We start from the raw sequence: 18,520 nt of genomic DNA, 5'->3' as shown, positions 1-18,520 counted from the left end.
CTGAGCTCAGAAGTTCAACACCAGCCTGGCCAAAATGGTGAAACTCCATCTCTACTAAAAATACAAAAATTAGCTGGGCTTGATGACGGATGCCTGTAATCCCAGCTACTCGGGAGGCTGAGGCAAGAGACTCACTTGAACCCGGGACGTGGAGTTTGCAGTGAGTTGAGATCGTGCCTCTGCACTCCAGCCTGGGTGGAGACTTCATCTCAAAAAAAAAGAAAATGGGGTGGGGGTTTCATGAGGGGCTCACTGCTCCGGGTCTTACCTGGGTTCTGCCAGTGGTGGGGCTGTGACTTTCCACTGGCAGCCACACCAAGCTGGCCACACCTGGCACCTCTGGTGCGGTGGCTGAGGATGCTCCAGAGATGGGGTCTTCAGATGCCCCTTCATGTGCACCAGATGCCAACTGCCTGCTGTAGGGGAGGGTGGCGGAGACCCTAAAGTTCAGTGTGCAGGAGGATTAGCTGGTTTGCCAAACTTAGAGCATCCCTGCCCTGTGGGGTAAAGGGTAAGAATTGTCACCCTTTGGTGCTCGCTCCTGTGCCAGGACCCCCTACCAGGACAAGTGCACACAATCCCCTCCCAGCACTGCTGGGACACAGCCCTGCAACTTGCAGCAGGCTCCGCCCACCTCTTCCCTACAACCCCCACTCCTGTTTGGGGCTGTAAAAATAGAAAAAAGCTCCCATACAAGCCCAAAATGCTTTTTCTATTCTCTCACCCTACAACAATCAACACAGAAGACTTCTATGGCCGAATGTGTGGGGATTTCTCCCCAACAATACACAAGCAATCGGTTCTGCAGCGGACACCAGCTGGGTGTCCCCAACTTCAGTTCTGATACTGTCCACCTGGAGGTAGCATCAGATCCGAGGGTGAGGCCTCCGTGCCCAAGACTACCCCCCTCCCCAGCCCCGCTGGATACCAGGAACAAGCGTGGGGCCTCCGGAACTCCTGACTGGCTGGCTTCAAGTTGGGGTCCCCATGGCTCCTTTTGGTTTGGTGAATTTGCTGGAGTAGCTCTCATAGCTCTGGTAAACACTTACCTTTAGTGGTTGATCACAAAGGACACAAATGAAGAGATGCAGAGGGTGAGGTACGGGAGAGGGAGCACGAAGCTTCGATGCCCTCCCCAGGGACCGCCCTCCAAGAAGCAACCCATGTTCAGCCATCCAAGAGCTTCTGGCATCCAGTTCTTCGGGGTTTTTATGGAAGCTTCACGACTGATTAAACCACTGGCAACCTCCAGGCTGGGGGGTGTAGTTGAAAGTCCTGACCTCTAATCCTGCCTAGATGTTTCTGGTAAGCTGCTCCACCCTCCCTAGGGGCTGCCAGCCAGCAGGTAATTCATTCCTGTACAAAAGACATCACTGTGGAGTTGCTAAGGATTTCAGGAGTCATGTGCCGGGAAATGGGGTTCACAATATCACAGGGGCCATGCTGGGGCTCCCGTGAGCCTGAGTCACCCAGCCTCGTCCATAGTGTGCTCAGGAGTCCTGCACTGTAGGGCAGGATGTGCATCCCGTGCATGGGACAGGGGACACAGAGGACACAGAGGAGCTTGGAAGTGTGACAGGACTGGGCCATGACAACCCATTCTCCTGCCAAGGAATAGTGAGAGAGAAGGCTCCCCAAGGCGCAGCCACAGCACACCTAGGGCGTCCATGGAAGCAGACCCCACGCAGGCCTCTCCCTGTGAGTTCGGGTCATCTGAGACTGGTCATTTGAGCCCGGGCCATGTGCTGTTGATGATGTGAGACCACAGCCTATCCAGGAATCGAAACTGAGGCATCTGCTCCAGCCACCTGTGATTTATGGGCATTAATTGCAGACCTGCTCCTGTCTTATAAAATCAGGATGGAGCCGCCACTGCTGAGGCAAGGAAAAGATTTGTCTAAAATATTGGCTGCTGTCATCGATACTGGGACCTCTTGAGCCAGGTCCCTTCCGCATTCTGATGAGGTAAGGCTGCCCTGGAAGAAAAAGGTCTCCAGAACATAAATCTATTTGACACCAAATGTGTCCTCACGGCGAGCCAAACCCCCTGTGCAGGAGCCAGAGATACAGACACAGAAAAAGAGGAGCTGGTTCTGCCTTCAAGGACAGAAAGAAAGAGAAACTGCCTGGTGCTAAAGCAAGCCCTCTTTGCAGCTCATTCCAAGCCCCAACCAGCTCCTGCAACTCTTGCCAAAGCCGTAGCTCTTCACGGGGATGGAAAAGCAATCTCATCCTGTGTGGCCATCGGGATGGTTTTCTCCTCCCCTCGTGCCTGCTGTAGACGAGGGGCGTTTCCTCACGCCGTGACTGTTGCTTTGGCCAATGGAGCGTTAGCAGTGAGGTGTGGGCAAAGGCCTGCAATATGCTTGTGCGTACAGTTGGCTCCGCTCCTGGGCTCTGGCCCTTCACCATGAGAACACATCCAGGTGCTGCTGATCAAAGGAGAAGGAGCCTGTGGGGCACGTCGGAGGCCACCCTGCCGCTTAGAGCCCAGTGCAGCTGAGCCCAGTGGCCTGCACAGCCTTGTGTGAAGTGCTACAAGACACTGAAACTGTGAAGTTGTCTGTTACACAGCATTATTGTGCCAATAATCCGTCACCACATCCAGGACTTTAGAGAAGCAAGACGCTGATAGGATGCTCCCGCCACCATCTTCAGAATTATCTGAAAAACAACCCTGACACCAACATAATTTTTTTTTTCTCTCACTTCTTCAAAGTATATTATTCCCTCAGTCTGTGAGTCAGGGGTTATTTTATTTTTAAAGTTTGCTGCCTCCTCAGTAGATATAATTTGACCCTAATTTTGTAAGACATGAATATATATAAATATATTCCAGAGATGAGACTGAAATGCTCAAGATAGTGACAGCAGTATTTCTGGGTTGAGAGATCTAGAGTGACTTATGTTCCACTGAAAACATTTCTATATTTGTTCACATTTTCTATAATAAGTCATTATTTTATGATCAGCTATATATACTTGATTTTCGAACAGATAAAGCTTAACATAAACATGGTTTAAACATAAAGTTTACTTGCCCAGAAACTTTGTTCACAATGTCAGAAACACAGGGCAGGAAGATAAGTCAATCCTTGCGCAACGGAGTCGCTGTTCACCCTGGGAAGGGAGGTAACTGCCAGAAACCCAGACAAAGGGATCCTCAGATGCTGTTGGCCTCTTCTGCTTAGGAACTGATGGCAGAAAATATTTGTCCTTGAGAAAGCCAGCCCCTGATTAAATGTTACTATGCTCTGATACAATGTCAGTAAATCATTTCCAAAACCCCGAACACTGAAATAGTGGGAGGTGGCCATGACCACTTGGGTGATTTCTCACCTGGGAGGACGTCATAAAGGTGAAGACAAGCACTGGGGTACAAATGTGCTTGCAATGGGGACATCTGCAGCGAGCAAAGAGTGGGGCACACACCTCCCTAGACTCGTTTCTCAGAAACACATCAGGTCACCCACTTTCTCTCCAAAAGCAGAACATAAAGTCAGATTGAGCTCATGTTCCCTTGTCCATGAATAACTGGATGTGTGAGGTTATGACAGATTTAGAACCTGCCAAAATCAGAGTGAGTGTCCTTCCTGGGCTAGAACACACTCTACTTCTCTGAAGTGGAATAAGACGGAAATTTCATAACCTCAAGGGACAGAGAACATTGCCCACTGCAGCAGATGGTAATACTCAGGGGCACCCTCCAGGGTTCGTCAGGTGGGCAGAACCAGAATGGGTCATGGGATGAGAGATCTATTACAGGAACGAGACCTTGCCAGTTGCGGGAGGAGCTAGAGAAGCGAAGGTATCAGAGGGAAGTTGGCAGAGCGGAGGAGTCACCAATTAGCCGGTCTGAGAAATCAAGCTTGTCGTGTTGCCAAAACTGGTCCCTGAAGGCAGAGGAGACGTCTACAGCAAGCTACTTCTTCTGTGGGTTTTCAGCCAAGCACCTGAAGATGGTCTGGAGCTATCGTTGGCCAGGAAGATGCCCCACAGTGAAGACGACCAAATGGACAAGGAGTACAAGGACACGCAGGAGGCTGTGGCACCTCCAAGTGTGTCTGTCACCACACCTAACTGCGCTGACTTTCGGAGGGTAATGGCTGCTGCCTGCTGATCAGAACTGGCTGAGTCCTTTCTGTGAGGAAGGAAGGGGAAAGGGAAATCAAAAGGGAATCTGGCCTTGTCAGTTTCTACGGCGAGGCTCTGCCAGCAAAAAAACAGTGGCTATGGGCCAGGCAGCCCGCCTGCTGCAGAGCCAGCTCTTCCAGCTAAGGGCTTCTCCACCTCAGCACTGCTGATGCTTCCAGCCCAGTGATCCTTTGTGGTGGGAGTTTATCCTGAACATCCTTGGCCTCCACCCACAGGATTCGAAGGGCATAGTCCCTGCAAGTCATAACCAAAACCATCTCCAGACATTGCCAAATGTCCCCAGAGTGGTGGCAGACAAAATCCTGCCAGCTGAGAACCATCGTTTTACCTTCTGCATCTCAGAGTGCTGAACCAAGGTTTGAGAACATAATGAAGCTTATTCGGTCACATTGTGCTCACTAAAAAACAGTGTTTTAAAAAATTTTAGTGAGAATAGAAAGGATTTCTATGCAATTAATAAACAACTAAGGGCTGGGCATGGTGGCTCACACCTGTAATCCCAGCACTTTAGGAGGCTGAAGCAGGAGGATCACTTCAGGCCAGGAGATTGAGACGAGCCTAGGTAACATAGCAAGACCCCATCTCTACAAAAAGTTTAAAAATTAGCTGGGCATGGCTGTTGCCTAGCAAGTAAATAAATCCAGTGTTCTATTTTTCCATCACCGTGGCACTCGTTGCCTTTCCTTTAACAATTCTGGAGATTCCACTAAGATACCTTGTCGGTTCCCCTTGTCTGCAGCAGTGGACAGCTCAATCTGAGGAGTGTGAGCCCTCAGCTCAAAGGGCTGAGCCCACGGTCAGGGGCTCTGCTGCTTTTCGTGGTGAGTCACTCAACAGCAATAACGCCTTTCTTGTTTGCGGAGTTATAACCTGAGTTATAACCTGAGTTTCCAATGCATGACTCAGAGTGTGAGACTTTGCTGGGATACTAAAGTGATTTGTTGAGTTTTCAACCTTGATTTGTAACTTATCTGTTAACTCTCTTTTGAAAGAAATCTTTGTCGTGGAGGAGTGAATAAGCTACTGAGCATCTGCAGAGTCCCACAGCTCTCTAAATTTCTGCCTATTCTATTTATAGTCTGTAATTCTCATTCAAATGCATGTTGGGTCATGGAGACTAATGCTGTCCAGAAAAAAACTGGCCCAGTCTTGACTCAATCTGAAAGTCTCTCTGTTACACAAAATTGTCATTTTCCATACTTATCACAGTTATCTGTGGGTTTGTCTCTCTGTTTCTTGTTCTAAAAATTCTGCAGAAAGTTTGGGATTGAAGCATTTATGCAAGAGTCATACGTAACAATTAAAATGGTAAATTTTATGTTATATATATTTCATCGCAATAAAAAATAAGTCAAATGCTGGCTGTATAAACTAAAAATAAAGAGTCAGACACAGACTTATGGGAGGCAGCTAGAGCAGTACTCACAGATAAATTTATAATTGTAAATACTTATGATAACAAAGAAAAAAGATCTCAAATCAGCAACTTAACCTTCCACAGTAAGACACTATGAAAGAACAGCAAGCTAAACCCAAAGCAAGCATAAGAAAGGAAATCAGAAGAATTAGAGAGGAATTTAATGAAATAGCAATTAGAAAAATAATGGAGAAAATCAACAAAATCGAAAGTTGGTTTTTGTTGTTGTTGTTGTTTTTGTTTGCTTTTCCTTTTTTTTTTTTTTTTTTTTTTTTTTGAGAGAAGTCTCACTCTTGTCGCCCAGGCTGGAGTGCAATGGCACAATCTTGGCTCACTGCACCCTCCACCTCCTGGGTTTAAGCGATTCTCCTGCCTCAACCTCCCGAAGAGCTGGGATTACAGGTGTGTGCCACCACGCCCAGCTAATTTTTGTATTTTTAGTAGAGACAGGGTTTCACCATGTTGGCCAGGCTGGTCACGAACTCCTGACCTCAGGCAGTCCGCCTGCCTTGGCCTCCCAAAGTGCTGTGATTACAGGTGTGAGCCACTGTTACTGTGCCCAGCCAAAAGTTGATTCTTCTAAAAGATCAACAAAGTCGGCCAACCTTTACCTAGGCTGACTGACAAAAAAGACAGATGAGTCAAATTACTAAAATCAGAAATTAATGAGAGGCCATTGCCACCAACTTACAGAAATAAAAAAGAATTGTGAGGGAATACTATGGACATCTGTATGCCAACAAATTAGGTAACTTAGATGAAATGGACAAATTCTTAGAAAGACATAAACTCCAAAACTGATTCTAGGAAAACACAGAAGATATAAATAGTCACAGAAAAGAGATTGAATTAGTAATAAAAGAAAAAAATCTAGGCCAGGTGCAATGGTATAAGCTTGTACTCCCAGCACTTTGGGAGGCTGAGGTGGGTGGATAGTTTGAGCTCAGAAATTTGAGACTAGCCTGGGCAACATGGTGAAACCCCATCTCTACAAATACGAAACAACAACAACAACAAAACTAGCCAGGTTCAGGGGTGTGTGCCTGCAGGCCCAGTTACTCTGGGAGATGGAGGTGGGAAGGTCGCTTGAGCCCAGGAGGTCAAGGCTGCAGTGAGACTGCACTCCAGTCTGGGCAACAGAGTGAGGGCCTGTCTCAAAAAAAAAAAAAAAAAAAAGGAAAAGAAAAGAAATTCCCACAAAGAAAAGTGCAGCACTGAGGAATTCTACCAAACGTTTACTGAAGAATTATACTGATCTTTCACAAAATCTTCCAAAAAGTAGAAGAGAAGGTAACACTTTCCAACTCTTCCTATGAGCCTGATAATAGCCCAATACCAAAAACAAAGATATCACAGGAAAACCATAGACCAGGATCTCTTCTGAGTACAGATGCAAAAATCCTGAACAAATTACTACCAAATTGAATCTAGCAACGTGTAAAAAGGATTTTACACCATAATCAAGTGGGATTTATCCCAGGGATGGAAGGTTGGCTTAATATCTAACAATAGATTATTTTAATACACCACACCATTACAATAAAGGAAAAAACACACAACAATCTTACTAGATGCAAAAAAGCACTTGGCAAAGTTTAATACTCTTTCATAATTTAAAAAACCACTTTTGAAAACTAGCAATAGAAGTTCCTAAGTCTGATAAAAAGCATCTGTGAAAAATTTACAGCTAATATCATACTTAGTAGACAGACTGCTTACTTTTCCCTACGATCAAGATGTCTGTTCTTGCCACCTCTACTCACTATTGCACCGGAAGTTCTAGCCAGTGAAATTAGGCAAGAAAATGAAACAAAAGCCATGAAAATTGTAAAGGGAAAAATAAAACCATCACTATTTGCAGATTATCTAATCCTGTCTATAGAAAATCCTAAGGGGTCTAAGAAAAAAATTAATATTAGAACTAATAAATGAGTTCAGCCAAGTTTCAGGATACAAGATCAATATCAAAAAATCAGTTGTATTTCTATACATTAGCAGCGCAAATCAAAAAAATGAAATTAGAAAAACAGGCTGGGCACAGTGGCTCATGCCTGTAATCCTAGCACTTTGGGAGGCTGAGGTGGGCAGATCACTTGAGGTCAGGAGTTCGAGATCAGCCTGGCCAACATGGTGAAACCCTGTCTCTACTAAAAGTACAAAAATCAGCTGGGCATGGTAGTGCATGCCTGTAGTCCCAGCTACTCGGAAGGCTGAGGCACAAGAATCACTTGAACATGGGAGGCACAGGTTGGAGTGAGAGATTGCACCACTGCACTCCACCTTGGGCAACAGAGTAAGACTCTGTCTCAAAAAATAATAATAATAAATTAGAAAAACAAATTCATTTATGAGATAATTAAAAGCAATAAAATACCTAGGAGTAAATTTGACAAAAGAAGTGCATAACTTATGCTCTAAATACCATAAAACATTGCTGAAAGAAATTAAAGAAGCTCTAAATATATGCAAAAACATATCCCATGTTCATGTATTCAAAGACTTAATAATGTTAACATGGCAATATTACCCAAAGTGATCTACAAAATTAAAGTAATTCCTGTCAAAATCCCAGCTGACTTAATTGCAAAAGTTGACAAGCTGATTCTAAAATTCATATAGAAACTCATGGACCCAAAATAGCAAAAAAGAAAAAATTTTGAAAAAGAAGAACAAATCTGTAGCACTTAAAATTCCCAATTTCATAACTTAATGTGAAGTTAACAATAATCAAGACAGAGTAGTATTGGCATAAGGATAGATATATAGATCAGTGGAATAGAATTAAAAATCTAGAAACGAACCTCTGTATCTATATATTCAACTGATTTTCATTAACGATCCCAAAACCATTCAACAGGGGGGAGAAAATAATCTTTTCAACTGGGTGTGGGGAATAACAATTATACACACACACACACACACACATATACTTTATATATATATATATATATATTTTTTTTTTTTTTTTTTTTTTGAGACAGAGTCTTGCTCTGTTGCCAGGCTGAAATGCAGTGGTGCGATCTCAGCTCACTGCAACCTCTGCTTCCCGGGTTCAAGCGATTCTTCTGCCTCAGACTCCCAAGTAGTTGGAACTATAGGCGCACGCCATGACACATGGCTAATTTTTTGTATTTTTAGTAGAGACGGGGTTTCATCACATTGGCCAGGATGATCTTGATCTCTTGACCTTGTGATCCACCTGCCTTGGCCTCCCAAAGTGCTGGGATTACAGGCGTGAGCCACCACACCTGGCCAATAATAATCTTTTCAACAAATGGTGCTGGGACAACTGGATGTCTACATGCAAAAGAATTAAACTGAACCCCTACCTCATGCCACATGCAAAGCTGAAAGACAAATAAAAATGAATTAAAGCCTGTAATCCCAGCACTTTGGGAGGCCGAGACGGGCGGATCACGAGGTCAGGAGATCAAGACCATCCTGGCTAACACGGTGAAACCCCGTCTCTACTAAAAAATACAAAAAAACTAGCCGGGCGAGGTGGCAGGCGCCTGTAGTCCCAGCTACTCGGGAGGCTGAGGCAGGAGAATGGTGTAAACTCGGGCGGCGGAGCTTGCAGTGAGCTGAGATCCGGCCACTGCACTCCAGCTTGGGCGACAGAGCGAGACTCCGTCTCAAAAAAAAAAAAAAAAAAAAGATTTACAGACCTAAACATAAGAGCTAAAACTATGGAATTCTTAGAACACATAGACTTAAATCCTCATAACCTTGGATTAAGCAACATTTTCTTAAGGATGACACCAAAAGCACAAGAAACAAAACCAAAAGTAGATAAATTGGACTTCACTAAAATTAAAATTTCTGTATTTCAAAGGACAACATTAAGGAAGTTAAAATACAAGCACAGAATGGGAGAAAATATTTGCAAATTATCCCATCAACTCAACAATAAAAACACAAATAACACAACTGAAAAGTGGACAAAGGATTAGAATAGACATTTCTCCAACATATACAAATGGAGCAATAAGCACACAAAAAGATGTTCAACATCATTAGCCACCAGGAAAATGCAAATCTAAACCACATGAGATAGCACTTCACATCCAACAGAAAAGCTAGACTCAAAAATACAGGTGATAACAAGCATCGAAAAAGACATGAAGGGGCCGGGCGCGGTGGCTCAGGCCTGTAATCCCAGCACTTTAGGAGGTCGAGGTGGGTGGATCACAAGGTCAGGAGATCGAGACCATCCTGGCTAACACGGTGAAACCCCGTCTCTACTAAAAACTTATCCAGGCGTGGTGGTGGGTGCCTGTAGTCCCAGCTACCTGGGAGGCTGAGGCAGGAGAACAGTGTGAACCTGGGAGGCAGAGCTTGCAGTGAGCCGAGATCGCAGCCTCTGCACTCCAGCCTGGGCAACAGAGCGGGAATCTGTCTCGAAAAAAAAAAAAAAAAAAAGAAAGAAAGAAAAGAAAGAAAGAAAAAGATGTGAAGGAATTGCAACTCTCATACACTACTGATGAGATTGTAAATTGGTACAGTCACTTTGGAGAACAGACTGGCCGTTCCTCAAATGGTTACCATATACCCCAGTAATTCCATTTGTAGGCGTATACTGAAGATAAATAAAAACATATGCCTGCATAAAAGCTTGTACATGAATGTTCAAAGCAGCATTATTCATAATATCCAAAAAGTGGAAACAACCCAAATGTCCACCAACCGATGTATGAATAAAATAAAATGTGGTATACATTTTGTTGGATATCATTTGTCAAGAAGAATAAATGAACCACTGATACATGCTTCAGCATGAATGAACCCTGGAAACAGTATGCTAACTGAAGGAAACTCGTTCCAAAAGACCATACGTTCTATGATTTTACTTTTGTGATATGCCCAGAAGTGGCAGGTCTTTACAGATAGAAAGTAGATTACTGTTTGCCAAGGGCTGATGGGACAATGACAAAGGGATGCAGAGTTCCTCCTTGGGAAAATAAAAACGTTCTAAAATGGATTGTGTGATAACTCTATGAACATATACTAAAAGCCATTTAATTGTGCACTTTACATGGGCAGATTGCCCAGTATATAAGTGATATCTTAATAAAGCCAGTTATTGAAAGGAGTCATATAATATAGACAGGGAAGTAAACACTCAAAGGGTTCTGCCTGAATTCGTCATCATAGAAGTGAGTCCTGGCCAGTCGCGGCGGCTCAGGCCTGTAATCCCAGTACTTTCGGAGGCCGAGGCAGGCAGATTGCCTGAGCTCAGGAGTTCAAGACCAGCCTAGGCAACATGGTGAAACCCCATCTCTACTAACATACATAAAATTAGCCAGGCATGGCAGCAAGTGCCTGCAGTCCCAGTTACTTGGGAGGCTGAAGTAGGAGAACTGCTTGAACTTGGGAGGTGGCGGTTGCAGTGAGCCAAGATCGCACCACTGCACTCCATCCTGGCTGGCCGACAGAGCAAGACTCCAACACTCCATCTCCAAAAAAGAAAAGGAAAGAAGTGAGTCCCAAAATTACTAACCCAGTCAGAAGAAATTGGGATCAGCCAGGCATGGTAACTCATGTTTGTAATCCCATAATTCCAGCTCTCTGGGAGGCCAAGGCAAGAAGATTGCTTGAGCCCAGGAGTTCAAGACCAGACCGGGAAACATGGCGAGGTGCTATCTCTGAAAAAAGAGAAAGAAATTGAGTTCACTGTGAGACTGCAAACTTAGAGGAACACCAAATGCATACTACAGCAGGACATTAGCAGAGAATACTTCGAAATGGAGCATACGGAAAAGAAAAGAAATCCATGGCCCTCCAATTTGCAGAGCTCACTCCAAACCTTAAAGCCAGGGATGATGAGACATGTGACAATTCTGTTTCTCAGTTAACCTAGAATTAAGTCTAATTGGTGAAAGAAAATAGATGTAGACCCTGCTAACAGCAAGGACTTTGGAAAAATGTATCCAGCATCAAAGGAGGACTGAAAGGCGAAAGTATTTTGAAAAGAAGAGGCAAAGAATGCAAGGCAGGTATCAGGAGCCTTTACCCATTAAATCATAAAGCACAAATGTTGAAAACCACAGCAACGACACCTCCCTGCCACCTCATCAAAGTTGCCACATTACAGTAGCTTGTTCATGGTGGGGAACCAGTCATTTTCTCATGTGATTACCTTATTTATTTATTTATTTATTTATGTAGAGACGGAGTCTCACTCTGTCACCCAGGTTGGAGTGCAGTGGCGTGATCTCGGCTCACTGCAAGCTCCGCCTCCCGGGTTCATGCCATTCTCCTGCCTCAGCCTCCCAAGTAGCTGGGACTACAGGTGCCTGCCACCAGGCTTGGCCAATTTTTTTTACTTTTTTAGTGGAGACAGAGTTTCGGCCTCCCAAATGCTGGGATTACAGGCATGAGTCACTGCGCCCAGCTCTGATTACCATATTTCTGAAAGACATAATAGTTTTGTGGGAAATGCTCAGTATTTTATTGATTTGGGGTACTAGAATAAAACGTGATTTATTTCAGAGTGAAATATGTGAGGTTTTTCCTGACTGCAGCAGGTCACACTGGAAGCAGGGCAAATGTCAGATTTATGCTTTTGGTCTTGTCTTGAAAGCAAAAGGCTGGTTGTAGCCAACAGAGCTCTCGCTGGCATAATTCCAAAGGCCATAAGAGTGCTCAGCTATGTCTTCTATTGTCTCATTCAGAAGAAAAGAAATCATTGATTGTATTAGCTTTCTACTGATGCCTAACAAATTACCTCAAAATTAGCAGCTTAAAACAGCACCCGTTGATCACCTCACCATTCTGGAGGTCAGAAGTCCAGGTGGTTTGACTGGCTTCTCTGCTCAAGGTCTCACGAGGCTGACATTGAGGTGCTGGCCAGGCTGGGTTTTTAATCAGAAGGCTCGAGGAATAACCCATTTCATGCTGACTCGGGATGCTGGCAGAGTTCCGTTCTATGCAGTTGTAGGACTGGGGAACTTGTTTCCTTTCTGGTTGTCAGCTAGGGGTGAAGAGCCACTGTCCTCAGAGGCCGTCTGTGTCTTCAAACCAGTGATGGCACTTCAGTTCCTTCTTGTGCTTGGGCTCTTTCCCCTTCTGCCTTCTCTTCTACCTGCCTCTACTCCCATCAGCTAGGGAAAGTCCTCTACATTTAAGGACTTGTGTAATTAGATTAGGCTCACATGGATAATCTCACAGGTTAATCTGTGAATCTTAAGTTCAGCTGATTTGGGACCTTAATTATAACTGCAAAATCCCTTGTCAGCAGTACCTAGATGAACATTTGATGGAATAACCAGGGGCAGAAATCTTGGGGCATGGAGGCACTTTTAGGACATGGCCTACCATATCTATAGACATAAAGAGACACAAAGGCCTACTTCTAGTTGACACAAGGGCCACTCTGTCTATCCTGAACCCTACTGCAATAAAACAGTCACTCAGAGAAATCAATGGGTTACTACAGTGGGTATTTCAAACCCACTTTTCTATCCATAGCCTTGACCACCATATGAGGACTAACAGAAGAAAACACTGTTTTCTCCTCCGTGGTTTCATGCCTCTCCACCCACCTGGCAGAGGCCCTTTATATAAATGCAGCTACAGGATTAAGTGCCCACCTGAAAGATCATTCTTGGAAAGTAAAGAACTACTAGAAACCCAATTTCATGGCATGCTATTTCTACACTTGACTTTCCTAAACTTGCCTAGACCATGACTCTTGAAACTGTAGATAACTCACTCCGGCTGGTACATTGCAATTTATGAGCAAAAGCTCTGTTAATGGAGGACATACAATAGGAATGGAGCCTAAAAACACACGGGTAGATCCTCTTAAGTCCTTGCCTGAGCTACTCTAATGTCCGCTGAAAGCAGAAGTTATTCAAGGAATAAAACCAATTATACATTCTTAAATCAAAAGTGTCTCACAAAAGTCTATGTATTGCCTTTTTACAAACCTAATGGAAAAGGATGGGATGTTCATTTGTTCAAGACTTAAGAAACATCCCTAAAGTTATTTCTAGGTTTCCCACAGTGCCGCATTCTAATGCTATTCTATCTCTAGTTTCACTCACAGGCAAATAGTTCACTGTGGAAGACCTTTCTCAGCCTTCTTTGGTATCTCTGTAAATAAAGATAATCGATAGGTATTTTCTTTATTTGGAATGACTAACAGTATACAGATATTTGGGCAATAATACCTCAGAAACACCTTAGATTCCTTCCAGTCTTTAAATCATGATTTAAAGGACATACTACTGAAAGGTTACAATTTCATTCAATATAGAAGATGTGGGGAAAAGAAAGATCAGACTGTTACTGTGTCTATGTAGAGGAAGTAGACATAAGAGACTCCATTTTGTTCTGTACTAAGAAAAACTCTTCTGCCTTGAGATGCTATTAATCTGTAACCCCAGCCCTAACCCTGTGCTCGCAGAAACACGTGCTGTGTTGACTCAAGGTTTAATGGATTGAGGGCTATGCAGAATGTGCTTTGTTTAAAAAGTGCTTGAAGGCAGTATGCTTGTTAAAAGTCATCACCATTCTCTAATATCAAGTACACAGGGACACAATACACTGCGGAAGGCAACAGGGACCTCTGCCTAGGAAAACCAGGTATTGTCCAAGGTTTCTCCCCATGTGATAGCCTGAGATATGGCCTTGTGGGAAGGGAAAGACCTGACCGCCCCCAGCCCAACACCCGTAAAGGGTCTGTGCTGAGGAGGATTAGTAAAAGAGGAAGTCCTCTTTCCAGTTGTGATAAGAGAAAGGCATCTGTCTCCTGCTCATCCCTGGGCAATGGAATGTCTCGGTGTAAATCCTGATTGTATGTTCTATTTACTGAGATAGGAGAAAACCACCTTAAGGCTGGATGCTAGCAGCAATACTGCTCTTTAATGCACTAAAATGTTTGTGTACGTGCACAACAAAGCACAGCACCTTTTCTTAACCTTGTTTATGACACAGAGACCTTTGTTTACATGTTTTCCTGCTGACCCTCTCCCCACGATTACCCTATTGTCCTGCCACATCCCCCTCTCCGAGATGGGAGAGATAATGATCAATAAATACTGAGGGAACTCAGAGACCAGTGCCAGCGTGGGTCCTCCCTATGCTGAGCACTGGTCCCCCGGGCCCACTTTTCTTTCTCTATACTTTGTCTCTGTGTCTTTTTCTTTTCTCAGTCTCTCATCCCACCTGATAAGGAACACCCACAGGTGTGGAGGGGCAGGCCACCCCTTCATCTGGTACCCAACGTGGGTGCTTTTCTCTAGGGTGAAGGTATGCTCAAGTGTGGTCATTGAGGACAAATCAATGAGAGATTCCTGAGTACGTCTATGGCCATGCCACCCCTTCAAGGAGACTTTGCCTCATATATACCTCTCCCGGAAAACCCTCAAGAGGACTCAATCCACTTTTAAAGGAGCAAGTGGCTAAAAATGACCATTTTTCCAAGAGGTGGGACATGATTCAGGAGGTGACCTCTCCACCAACAGGCACACTCTACCCAAAAATAAGACACTCATAGGATTTGGGAAACTTGAGAGGTATGAAAAGCAGTGGATTCTCAATTTCTCAATTTTTCCAACACAACTTGACTCCTCCATGAACTTACCAAAAACACGCAACCAGAAAACTTCCTTGATGAAACTGACCTTGTCACTTTGAAATCTAAATCACAGCAGACCCCAAAACCAGCTCTACCTGAACAACAATATCATCATTTACCTTACGCCCGTTTGGCACATTTCCTTGAGCTGAAACAAAAATGAGGTGCCACGGGGTACCAAAAAGAGGCTTTAGCTCAACAACATGGGAAGTACCAGAAACCACTCCTGATTTAGGCACTTGTATAGACTCAGTGACTAGGGTTTTCTTCCGTGTTATGTGCCATAATAGTGGTTGCAAAACAGTCAGTGCTTCTGTCGATATTATCCTTGTCGCACCATTAACTCCATGAGTTGCACAGGCTGTTCAGTCCTTACTACTGACAAGCAACAGCCAGCACTGCTCTGCAAGCCCATTAGCTCAGGCTGGCTGCTGTTGTTGGTCTCTCATGTTACCTACCATGTGTCAGTGTTAGCATCTCAGTCTTGCAGTATTGCTTCCACCACCTGAGGAAGAGCCCCAGGACTATAGTACGGCAAACATGAAGTCGAGTATCTTCAAGAAAGATCTAGTTGATGTTCTCCTAGAGAATCTGGAGCCAGTGTTCTTTTTAAATGATCAAGGTCAACACCATTGAAGTTATGCAGTGACTACATAAAACTGTGTTAGGGCCAAGCACGATGGCTCATGCCTGTAATCCAAGCACTTTGGGAGGCTGAGGCGGGCAGATCACCTGAGGTCAGGTGTTCAAGACCAGCCTGGCCAACATGGTGAAACCCCATTTCTACTAAAAATACAAAAAATTAGCTGGGCATGGTGGCATGTACCTGTAGTCCCAGCTACTTGGGAGGCTGAGGCAGGAAAATTGCTTGAACTAGGGAGGCGGAGGTTGCAGTGAGCTGAGACCGCGCCATTGCACTCCAGCCTGGGCAACAAGAGCGAAAGCAAACAAACAAACAAAAACAAACAAAAAAACAAAAAAACTGTACTAGATGATAACCTTTCACCCAAAGTTGAGCCAGCTCAAACAGTAGAACTAGTAGCCCTTACCAGAGCTGCTGTCAAAAGGGACACATATACACACACAAACACACACACATACACACAGAGCTATTATGCCTTTGGTGTTGTATATAATTTAGTGATGCTATAAACTGAAGGAATAGCTAACCTCACCAGGGAGGCCTAAAAAAATGGAGAAAAAATAGATTTGTCAGAAGCATTGATGCTCCCAAAAGAGGCATACAATTAAAAGTGAAGGCACATAGTACAAGCGATAATAAAGAAGGCGACGGGAGTGCATTGGCAGCTATTAAACAAAGGAAGTGCACTTTTCTCCTTGTTCTTAGGAGTTATTTATTATGAAGGAAATGTAAAAACATGAATAGATTTTTTACATACAAAGAGTAGCCTTAGATTCAAGAAACAGAAACACTGGGCCGGGCACGATGGCTTACTCCCATAATCTCAGCACTTTTGAGAGGCTGAGGTGGGTGGATCACCTGAGGTCAGGAGTTCGAGACCAGCCTGACCAACATGGTGAAACCCTGTCTCTACTAAAAATACAAAAACTAGACAGGCCTGGTGATGTGTGCCTGTAATCCCATCTACTCGGAGGCTGAGGCAGGAGAATCGATTGAACCTGGGAGGTGGAAGTTGCAGTGAGCCGAGATCAGGAGTTCAAGACCAGCCTGGACAACATGGTGAAACCCCATCTCTATTAAAAATACAAAAATTAGCCAGGTGTGGTGGTACACACCTATAGTCCCAGCTACTCAGGAGGCTGAGACAGGAGAGTCACTGGGAGGCAGAGGTTGCAGTAAGCCAAGATCACGCCATTGCAGTCCAGCTTGGGTAACAGAGTGAGACTCCATCTCAGAAAAAGTCTTGTTACCCTTACTCTCTACAGTTTCCTGGTACAAATGTAGGTACACAACTTAAATTGGTGGTGATGTGTGCCTATGATCCCAGCTACTCGGGAGTTTTTCATTTTTCTTTATTATTGCTTCTTGCTTTCTGTCCTGCTTCTGAGGCAGGAGGATTGCTTGAAGACAGGAGTTCAAAAGCAGCCTGAGCAACACAGCAAGACCCTGTTTCCAAAAAAAATAAAACAAAGTACAATACCTTAGCCAGGGATGATGTCATGCACCTGTAGTCCGAACTACTTGGGAGGCTCAGGTGGGAGGATTGCTTGAGTCCAGGAGCTTGAGACCGTAGTGAGCTATGATTGCACTACTGCATGCCAGCCTGGGCAACAGATAGAGACCTCTGTCTCTAAAAAATAAAAATAATAAAACTGGTTATCCGCAGCTCTTAAACATCCGTGGCTGAGAATTTTACCCCTAGTGGCCATCAGGTCAGCCTGTTCTGGAACTTATAGACTGTAACCTTATGAATTAACAACTAGAAGACCCATGCACCTGTAAGTTTTACCACTCGTAATTGATTGGACCTTGCTTCAGGCAGACCTAGATAAATACTGTTAAAGAGAAATTCAATAATCATTCTTATCTTCCATGAGTGCAAACTAGATTTTCAAAAACTTCACCTTCAGAACCTCTACACTCCTTCAACCTAGATATTAAGTACTCTGGAAAAGACACCAACTGGAAATATTCTCTAGAGACATTCTGGAAAGGATCCTGGGAAGGTGATGGCAGAAGCGGCCCATCTAGGATGGCAGCTGCCAAGATGCCAGCCACCACAAAGAGGCAGGCCCGGGCCTCCCATTCCTGGAGCAGGCAAGAGCCCTGCTTTCCCCAGGGTACCTCTGCAGCTGCCCTCCCAGGCACAAGACCTGGGCGTCTCTGCAGTCTGCACCCTTGGGGGCCTGGGAAGGCCTCCTGTCTCCACAGGCTCAGGGGTGTCTGCTCCGATGCCTGGCCTCTCCCAGCTCAGCACCCGCTCTGATCTTGGAGCATGGTTGGGGCCAAGCCTGGGCACTGTCACAGCCCAGCTGAGTGTATATACACTCGGGGCATCACCAACACACCAGCTCCCTACCACCTCAGCCCCCTACAGGCTTTGGGCACCGTGAGCATGGGAGGGGAAGCCAAGGAGGAACTGAGGGCAGTTTAGTACTGGTCTGCAGGTGCCCCTTAGTTCAAGCAGCCTGGGCACCATGGGCAGCAGCAGGAGACAGGTTCCTGGGTGGAAGGGGGTGGGTCCCCAGTGAAGCCCCGCCTTCAGGCTGGAGAAGGCCTAAAGCCTGGAAGCCAGGCTGTCAGTCCTGTGGACTGGAGGGGGAAACTCATGGTGCTTTTTCCTGGGCCCGCCCATGGCTGCCCATGGAACAATCAGAAGGCACTTCCCCACTCAGAGGCCCATAAAAGCCCCAGGCTCAGCCAGAGCAGGAGAGACAATGGG

General features: G+C 44.9%; 1 long non-coding RNA gene across 3 annotated transcripts in view; it reads right to left on the bottom strand.

The window, feature by feature from the left end:
* Positions 1-3,016: 3,016 nt before the first annotated feature.
* Positions 3,017-18,520, bottom strand: part of LOC114679352 (uncharacterized) — a 45,502-nt gene continuing 29,998 nt past the window's right edge. For all 3 annotated transcript variants that reach the window (XR_003731158.2, XR_013395483.1, XR_013395482.1), the window contains 3 exons: positions 17,279-17,428; positions 11,073-11,217; positions 3,017-4,141 (listed from right to left, as the gene is read on the bottom strand). This is a non-coding gene — a long non-coding RNA (uncharacterized LOC114679352). The remainder of the gene's footprint in view (positions 4,142-11,072; positions 11,218-17,278; positions 17,429-18,520) is intronic.

This window comes from Macaca mulatta, chromosome 7 (assembly GCF_049350105.2).
Source record: "Macaca mulatta isolate MMU2019108-1 chromosome 7, T2T-MMU8v2.0, whole genome shotgun sequence".
NCBI lineage: Eukaryota > Metazoa > Chordata > Mammalia > Primates > Cercopithecidae > Macaca > Macaca mulatta.
This window is presented reverse-complemented; position numbering and strand designations above follow the sequence as displayed.